Source organism: Galeopterus variegatus, unplaced genomic scaffold (genome assembly GCF_000696425.1).
Source record: "Galeopterus variegatus unplaced genomic scaffold, G_variegatus-3.0.2 Scaffold7786, whole genome shotgun sequence".
NCBI classification, from domain to species: Eukaryota; Metazoa; Chordata; class Mammalia; order Dermoptera; family Cynocephalidae; genus Galeopterus; species Galeopterus variegatus.
This window is the reverse complement of record NW_007733897.1, coordinates 61749-71560: the sequence shown is the minus strand read 5'-3', so window position 1 is coordinate 71560 and position 9812 is coordinate 61749. Positions and strand designations below refer to the sequence as shown.

The 9812-nt window shown below is 39.5% G+C and overlaps 1 pseudogene; it reads left to right on the top strand.

The window, feature by feature from the left end:
* Positions 1–2353: 2353 nt before the first annotated feature.
* Positions 2354–9812, top strand: part of LOC103607871 — a 16838-nt pseudogene continuing 9379 nt past the window's right edge.

The following is a 9812-nucleotide window of genomic DNA, read 5'->3' as shown; positions in this document are numbered from 1 at the left end:
TTTCCCTTAGTAATTTTACAGTTTGGGGTCTTATACCTAGGTCTTTAATCCATTTTCAGTTGATTTTAGTGTATGGTGAGAGATGCTCTGTGACTGGAAGAATTAACATTGTGAAAATGTCTATATTACCCAAAGTGATCTACAGATCCAATGCAATCCCCATTAAAATATCACTGACATTCTTCAGAGAAATGGAAAAAACAATCTTACCTTTCATATGGAAAAACAAAAGGCTCCAAATAGCCAAAGCAATCCTAAGCCATAAAAACAAAGCTGGAGGCATAACTCTGCCTGACTTCAAATTATACTACAAAGTTGTCCTAACCAAAACAGCATGGTACTGGAATAAAAATAGACATTCAGACCAGTGAAGTAGAATACAGAACTCAGAAATCACTCCTCAGGCTCACAGCCATCTGATATTAGACAAAGGCAACAAAAATCTACATTAGGAAAAAAATTTTCCTCTTCAACAAGTGGTGCTGGGAAAACTTGATATCCTTATTTAGAAGAAGGAAACTAGATATGCAAAAGAGGGGATCAGAAAAAAAATCAGTATATGAAAAGACATCAGCACACCCATGTTTATTGTAGTTCTGTTCACTACAGCAAAGATATGGACTTATCTAGTTGTCTACCAACAGATGAAAGGCTAAAAAAAAATGTATACATACACAAAGTGTTTACTGGTGGGCTCTCAAGCACTCTGCACTCTGTGAGGGGCCCTAGGAGGAGGTCCCACTTCATGATCACAGCATGCTGTCTCCCAGGAACAGGGCATGCTAGACTCACCTCCTGTACCATGAAACCTTTCTGGTGGCACAATAAGCTTATTAAATGTGGAAATTGGACTTAGTCAATGACAGCTGCTATCCGTTGAACATCTGTGCCACGTAATTTCCAATGAGCTTTAAAATATTACTGACTTACATAAACTTCATAAGATAGGTGGCATTTCTAAAAGTTTTCATTTCCTGTTATGAAAGTAGTGCTCAAGAGGCAAATGTCGATTGTTTATGAAAAGGCTGTGCTACCAAGTTCAACATTTGATCACTACAGTCAGACCTGATGTGCATGGTTGGATTCTTGCAGAGGAAGTCCTCAAAATACTTGAAGCTGACTTTAACACTCCACCACAGCCTTGATCCTCAAAGAGTGGTCCATGAACAGGAATGGCAGAACCAACAACAGGGAAATAGTTACAAATGCAGAATGTTGTGGTTCTTTCTAGGCCTCCCAAAGCAGAATCTGCATTTGAACAAGATCCCCAGGTGATTCATATACACATTGAAGGTAGAGATACTCTGTTCTAGAAACCTCCTCAGTCTTGAAACCTCCTCAGTGTTGACATTTGTGCTGAATTATTCTTTTTGGTGGGCAAAGTCGTGTCCATTATAGTATGATGAGTAGCACCCTAGGCTTCAATCTACTAGATGCCAGTAGCACCTCTCCAGTTGTGATAACCAATAATTTTACCAGAAATTTCCAAGTGTATCATGGAGGTACAATCAACTCTCATGGAGAACCACTGCCCTAGAGCAAAAGAACTGGATACACCATGATGGAGTTCCAATCAAAGTCCATCTATTACTTGGTTCATAACTTTGGGCAGATTACTTAATGCTTCTAAGCCACATTACTGAAAATGTAGAATGAGATTTATAGTGTAGATCACATAGGATGGAGTTTTGTAAAAATTAAATAGAAGACTACTTAGAAGGTGCTAATCTCAGTGCAATGTGCACGAAAATGTCTAAACATACCTGTTATAATTGTCAGGCTCTTCATAAATAAAGGCTTAAATGACAGCTCTTAACATATAAGTGTGCATAAATAAAGGCTTAAACAACAGCTCTTAACATATAAGTGTGAAGTTCGTAATTCTTTTTGCAAAATTGTCATGAAGCAAAGAAACTTATTACACATTTTTAAAATCAGAGGAACACAGTCAAGCCTTTGGAGATCCAAGGAACATAGTCAAGACAGATTGGTCAGTCTTAGACTTTAGCAAAATCATTAACTCAGGAGTGGTATAGGGTTGTGGGAGGTGAGACCTATAGAAGGCAGGAGAGTTCATGGAAAAGGAATAATAAAGACTGGATTCACCTAATTTTTAACCTGGTCTCTTGGGGGCAAATAATCTGCAGGGAATGAAAATCCTTTCTGTGCAAAGCAATGTCCCACAGAGAAATGATATGCTCAGTGTTTGGAGTAGCAGTTGGGAAATGTGCCTGAAGAGCAGACATATGGAGCTGTAAATGTCTCCCCTACTATTGTTCCTCAGAGTGTACAACCCTTGGCTGGAAGGGACATAGTTGTTTCTTCTGGAGTCCTACGTCTGACTAGGGGACCGATGCTTGACGCCTTCCTGCTGTCATGTCTAGTGAAAGTTTCAGTCTCCATCATCAACCATCCAGGGAGGTATTTGGATTTTTACAGAAAGACCTTCATCTCGGACATCCCATCTAGGTGAGTTCAAGAGACCAGGGGGCACTGCAGGAAAGCTTCACAGAGAATAGAAACCAAGAACGTTTACCTGAGGTCACTTGAGAGCCAATTTAGTCAAGCCCAGAGCCCAGATATTTCAGTGGTGGTTTGCTTGCTTAATTAATTAATGTTTTTGTTTATGATGCTAAAAAAAGAAGTGTCCATTGAACTCACCAATGCACTAGTCATTATTGAAATTTAAGAGTAGGTAACGAAAGGATAATTGGAAGCATGGATTATGGGCACAAAGTTTTTCCAGAAGACGTACAACATGTGTTCAAGGATCTTTGCAATTCTGTAGAGTAGAGAAATAGGATATTAGATGGGGAGATATATACTGTGAGTTGAGGATATTTCTTTTTTATGTTTAAAATGGGACATATTTGTGTACATTTGCATACTGATGAAAAAGATCCTGAACAATGGATCCTTCCCAAATACTACCATTTAATAGCTGTTCATGAGGAACATATTTTGCAGTTATCTTATAGCAAGATCTTAAAAAATAGCTTAATAAGTTTAAAAAATCAAAGGTATACTAACGAGCTTTACTTGCTATTATTTCCTTACTGCTGAGTCTGAATATATTTGTTTATTTGTTAGATAATTACTATGTCTATTCCAAATTGTCATTGTGAGTTCTTTGCTTTTGAATAGTGATGTTATTTCTGTTTTTGATTGCATTTTTCAAATATAAGAATTGAATTGGTCATTGGGTACAAAACGGTGACCCATGATTTACAATTAGATAGAAGGAGTAAGTTCTGATGTTCTGTTGCAGAGTAGGAAGGTTATAGTTAGCAATAAGGTATTACATTTTTCAAAATAACTAAAAGAGAGGTTTTTGAATGTTCTCATAACAAAGAAAAGATAAATGTTCAATCCAAGAGAAATGCTAATCATCCTGATTTGATCACTACACAAGATGCACACGTATGGAAACATCACCTAGTACCCCATAAATATGTATAATTATCATGTGCCAATCATACATTTTTTTAAAAAAAGAAAGAACTAAATGTGAGATGCAAAAAAAGAAAAGAATTGGAGTTTTCACCACCTTTGCTTTGTACTATCTACTTCTTTTGTGGATTATCTGGGGAATGTATAAAAGTTTGTAATTTTCTGTGGTCAAACTTATCCTTCAGTTATATTGTATTTTCCTCATTGCTTTTTAAATGTACAAAGTTCATCTGCAGTATTTGAGTAAATCACTTACCTTCCATATGAATTTCCAATGCACTTTTACATCTTGTTATGCTTTAATGTGCATTTCTTCCTTTTGTGATTAAATCTATTTCTACTATTTACATTTCCTCCAGCCATCAGCTGAAAGGCATTCTTCTTCATCCTTATACTAAAGACCATCTTTATATTTCATAAATATATTTGATCCCTATATCTTTATATGAGATAATTATAAGTTTAGATGATTCTAACTCAATTGTAGGATATATTCTCTTATGCCTAGGTCTTTGCAAATTGAATTATTAAACTATGTAGAAATCATTAAAATATTGCTATTTTATGTCTTTGCTTTAGTTATTGATACACCTTTCAATTTGGTTAATACCATTAAGTTGAGACCACCCAGTTTTATTCCCCTACTTTTTTTTTTATCTCACAACTCAGTTTCTTAACATTTCCTTCTACATAATCCACACCTGTTCACATACCTTTGTGAAAACACAAAGTATGCAGAGCAGGTGAAATTCTGGTCAGTTAGATCTTGAATTATAATGAGGAAGACACAATTCAATCAAATAAATGTGGGCATGGTGCAATGCCCCCAAGGATAAATTATACGAAGAATGCTTTTTCAGTGTAAAAATATAGAATTGTCATGGAATGTGCAGGATTTTATAGAGTAAGGTCAGGGAGGCTCTGCATGTTAGACAAAGACCAGAACCAGGAACAGGATGGGCCATCAATATGTTAGAAAATATACACCAAATCTCAAAAACTAAAAATAACAAAGAATAGATTTCCACACAAGAAAAGTGAGGAATGGGCAGCCTTAGGTAATAGCAGACCATATAAAAACTAATTATCAAAATCAAGTTGGAATAGGCAGAATAACAAAAAGTCTTCTACCACTTTATATAGTAAATGCCCAAATCTGGTTGTTTTTATATATTTCCTTTCATGATATGTTAGTTTATTCCCTTTGTTCATTCTTTCTATATGATTGTTTAGTCTGAAAGTGTTGCAACACCAAAAAGATAGCATTACTTTTGTAATTATCTAAAAGACAATCTTATTTTTTTCTCTTTCATTACTTTTTCTGGATATGAAAGGGATACAAGGGTAGTTGGATGTGGACATAACCAAGGAAGTTTTGTCTTTTTCACAGTCTCTCAGGAACCATCTGAGCTTATTGCATTTTTTCCCCCACCAGGTCTATTTAATTCCCTTCTCTGTGTTTATGAAGAAGATTTTTTTTGTATTTTTTCATAGTTCCTTTTTCATATTACCCATACCAAAATGGAAATATAACTTGATAATGAAAACATGCCTGGTATCCATTCCTCTTTAATACGTTACTGGGGGTCAGAAGAATATGGTATTAATACCTCCCCAGAAGTTCAAGTTTGCTTTATGTGTATACATACTCTTTGTACCTGTATGCTGAGTGTGTGTGTGTGTGTGTGTGTGTCTCCTTAGGGGTGTGGGGAGGTTTCAGAACAAGGGGACCTGGGCCCCATGTGTTCCAAAAAGTGACTCATAATACAGAGGCCAGAACTCAGAGCAACTTATGGAAATAAAGATAGAATGTATTTAAACACAGGAGCACAATTTAAGCCAATTAATTACAGTGTAAATACAACAACATCTGGGAAGAGGAACCTCATGTGTCTTCACTTTAACTTTCAGCAGCTATGAGGCCACCTCATTCTTCAACATTCTCTGACACCATCTCCCATCCCTCTCCTGTTGCTTATTCTCCTGCCACAATGGCTTCCTTGTAGGCCACAGACATCTGAAAAAAGCATCTTCCTTTGGGTGTTTGGACATTCCTCCTGCTGGGCACACACATTCTGAAATATCCTTGTGGCTCCTGTCTTGTCTTTCTTGAGGTCTTTGTTCAGATGTCACCTTGTCTGCTCATCTTCCCCGAATTTACAGTGAAAAATAACACCCCCATCCACTCTCTCCTTTTTACATTCTTTCTTTCACTTTATAGCACTTATGACCATCTGAATAATATATGCTTTCTTTTATTATCTTGCATTCTTTCTATATATTTACTGTAAAACTTTTGTTGATCTATCCTGTTTACTCATTTTTTAGACAGTACCTGGAACATGGAAAACATCCCATGTGTATTTCTCAAATGCTTGAAAGCATTTGTTATTAAAGTTTTTAAATACTTGACCACTTTGGAAAAGAGTAAACATGGGACTGGAATTCCTAATCAGCATGGGATGAGAAATCATTTAAAGGGGGCCAGATTGATGAAAAAATACAGGAATTGGCGTCCTGGCTGTAGAATAAAAATGATTACATTTCTGATAGGTTGGTAAAGCATGTTTGTTTCAAGTTCTTTCTCTCTCTCTCTCTCTCTTTTTCATTCTTTCCATCTTTCTTTTTTTTTTTCCATTTCACACCCCCCCACTAGCAGTCACCTCCACCACATGAAACCAGAGAATGATACACAAATTTCAGTATTTCTTCTTATGTGAATTTTAGAGGAACCAGAATTGCAACCCTTCCTCTTTGGGATGTTCCTGTCCTTGTACCTGATCACCTTGCCCAGAAATCTGCTCATCATCCTGGCCACAATATCAGACTCCCACCTCCACATGCCCATGTACTTCTTCATCTCCACCTTGTCCTTTGTGGACATCTGTTTCACCTCCACCACCATCCCAAAGATGCTGGTGAATATACAGACACAGAGTAAAGTCATAACCTACACAGGCTGCATCAAGCAAATGTACTTTTTCATACTCTTTGTAGGATTGGACGGCTTCCTTCTGATGATGATGGCCTATGACCAGTTTGTGGCCATTTGTCACCCCTTGCACTAAATGATCATCATGAATCCCTGGCTCTATGGACTGCTGGTTCTGCTGTCCTGGATCATGAGTGTCCTGCAATCCTTCTTGCATATTTTAAAGGTGTTGAGACTTTCCTTCTGTACATGCTTGGAAATCCCCCACTTTTTCTGTGAACTTCATCAGGTGGTCCATCTTGCCTGTTCTGACACCTTTCTTAATGACCTGGTGATGTATTTTGCAGCAGGGCTGCTGGGTGGTGGAACCCTCTGTGGGATTATTTACTCTTATTCCAAGATAGTTTCCACCATTCATGGAATCTCATCAGCTTAGGGGAAGTATAAAGCATTTTCCACATGTGCATCTCACCTCTCAGTAGTCTCCCTATTTTATTGTATAATGCTAGGCATGTACCTCAGTCTTGCTGCTATGTATAACTCACAATCAAGTGCTGCAGCCTCAGTGATATACATGGTGGTCACACCCATGCTGAACCCCTTCATCTACAGTCTGAGGAATAAAGACATAAAAAGGACACTGAAGGATTCTTTGAGAAAGAAACTAAGAAAGAGCCAATTGTCCTGTTGCTAAAGATGTGCACCTGATTGTAGGAATTAAAGCCTTAATGCCCAAAATTGCTCTTGTTTAATTAGGTCATGGATTTATGACTTGCTCCTTTTCTTATATCCAGGAATTGCAATTTCTTTGATTTTGAGTGCTTTGTAAAATGTAAGCAATTTTCCTTCATTAAGCTTTCTTCTCTGTCAAATATACAACATACTTTTCCATCATCATTTTTCTGCTCTCCCAACTTAATTCTCAACATTGGATCAGAAACAATTTGGAAATTCTTATGTGTCTCACACAGTAATGAATTATACTAGTTTTATGGAACAAACTATACTTATCAACTAAGGTCATTTAGAAAATTCTATTGTAGAAGAATTTCTGACACCACATCTTCTCACCTTTGTGTCTATCATTCATTTCTACATCACAACCTTGAATTCTCTTTCTCATGATTTAGACTTTAACATACTAGTGTGTTGAATAGCTGGTCATGGGATTTTACGGTCTCATTTGGATCCTGTTCTCTTATTGCTCAGTGTCCACTGTACTTATTCTATTCTCTGGCACACAGTATTTCAGGCACACTGTCGCTTCCATGATGTTCTATGGGCCAAAGCAACTAACAATCCTAAGTCCAGCCCAGATTCAAAGGAGAAACAGACTCTACTTCTCATTGTGAGCAGCTTCACAGTCACATTGCAAAAGACATGGATATGTTGTACCTTCAATAGTAAGAATAGAAGTTGTGGCAAAGGCATTGGAATTGTTTTGTTTGTAGCTATATGTAGTCCCTATCTACAACTGCAAGTTAAGGTGCTTGGGACTAAAATGGTCTTAAAAACCATGCCTGCTCATACCATTGATAGACCATACAAACAAACAAAAGCCCACCTCAAACATTTAGAAAATATTCACAGAGGATGACATTGGACAAGGTAGGTCAGACCCAGGGAAAAAAGATTACCATGAGCAAAAAGCCCCAGGGAGATGGATACAAGCATCTGGTTTCCAAGATGTTTCCCAGGATACAAAACGAGCAGAAGATAAGTTTCTTCCCCTTTTGGCTGCCTCACTCACGGAATCCAAACTGCTTACAGAACAATTAATTTAATGAGCATTCATGAGATTTCAACTTCTGAGGCACCAAAAATAGTAAATACGCCCCTTACTCCTCTTCCCTACAACTCTACTGTCACAGGATGGAGGGAGGTGTCAACTGGACCCTTGCAGAGGATTTAAGCCTGATGCCACCTCAATCACCCAGGAAAGGAAGAACCCAGGGAACTCGAGGTTCAGCAACACCATTGGAGCACCTGTTATGAGAAAGAGGTGTGCAGACAGGCAGAGCTCTCACAGAATGAACTTTGGTGCAAAAGGGGTGATAATGTGCTGACGAGAGTCCATCCACTTAAAGTACTCTATCCAATCGATTCCTGTGTCCCTCTCAACTTCTCTTCCACTCAGCTTCCTCTCAGCTTGCTTTTTCTCCCTTCTGGAACTCAGTTCTGAGGATCTCTTACCTTTCTAATAGAAACGGACCTTCTCTTAGCCTGCAGCATCTCTCAAGAGTTTGTACACAATCATCTTAGTCTTTTTCTGTAGTCATTACAAGTACTTCCATTCTTCCCTATCAAATGCTCCTATATTCTTTTATCTATAATATTTTACTCATGCATTCATTTATTCACTTAAAAAACATTTCCTGAGGTTCCACATAGTAAACACTTGCAAGCCCATTTCATTTATCTTCTGACATTAGTTTACTTAATGTTTCTGTGTCTCCATCTTCACATTTGTAAAATGGGGATAATAGTGTTATCCACGCCATAGAATTAATGTTAGGATAACATTAAAAGAGATTATGTCTGGGACTTAAGATGGCGACGGATCTGGAGCGGCCGTGCCAGGAGACAGCGCGATCCTGAGAGGTGTGCGCTGTGATACCAGAGTATTAATTGCATTTCCAAGAGCAACAAAAGACGAATAATTCTTTCAACAACGATCCTACATCGACAAACAAGCGGCAGCAGGTTCGAGGTTTTTGGGGACGACACAGAAGAGGACTCCTGAGAGCACCCAAGCCCTGCTGCGGGAATGAGCGATCAGCCCAGACAACAAAGGCCAAGAAAGCCAGCAGAACTGGTGCAGAAATGGAGTGAAACGCGCCAGACTGGCCCAACTCTGCGTGCTCTGTGAGTCACCCCAATCAGAGCACCACTTGTGGGGCGAAGCCCGACTGCTCCCCGCCTGCCTGGCTCCCGCCTACCACACCAGGCTAGGTGCCCACCACAGAGCGGCCTCCATTTTCTCGGGTGGGGCGGAGATGACCGGCTTAGTGAGGGCAGGCCAGCCATCTCTGCTCGGCTCTGCACTGAGACGTGCCATTTGCTTACCTTGATGCGGGGCACCCCGGGAACTGTGGACTGGCCTACAATCCCACTCTCCCCGCGGATCTCAGAAGGGGCTGTTAGCGTGGGGAGCCCCCGGCCAGCGTCAGGGGGCCAGGGAAGAGGAGCCTGCCCAGATTGTCTCTCCGCCACACCCTGGGCGTCGGCCCCAGATAAACTCCCTCTTCCCAGAAGGCAGATTCCATCTCTGGGGTCCTCAGTTTGGAAGAACCCCTAACTGATTTCTGGTGGGGAGAGGGGAGCCCGGAGACACCTCGAGCTACATTGAAATTTACTAGTCAGCTCTCTAGAAGGGCTGACCCGTGCGGGGGGGAGTCAAAGAGGAATTGTGTGCTGAGGGACCCTCCCC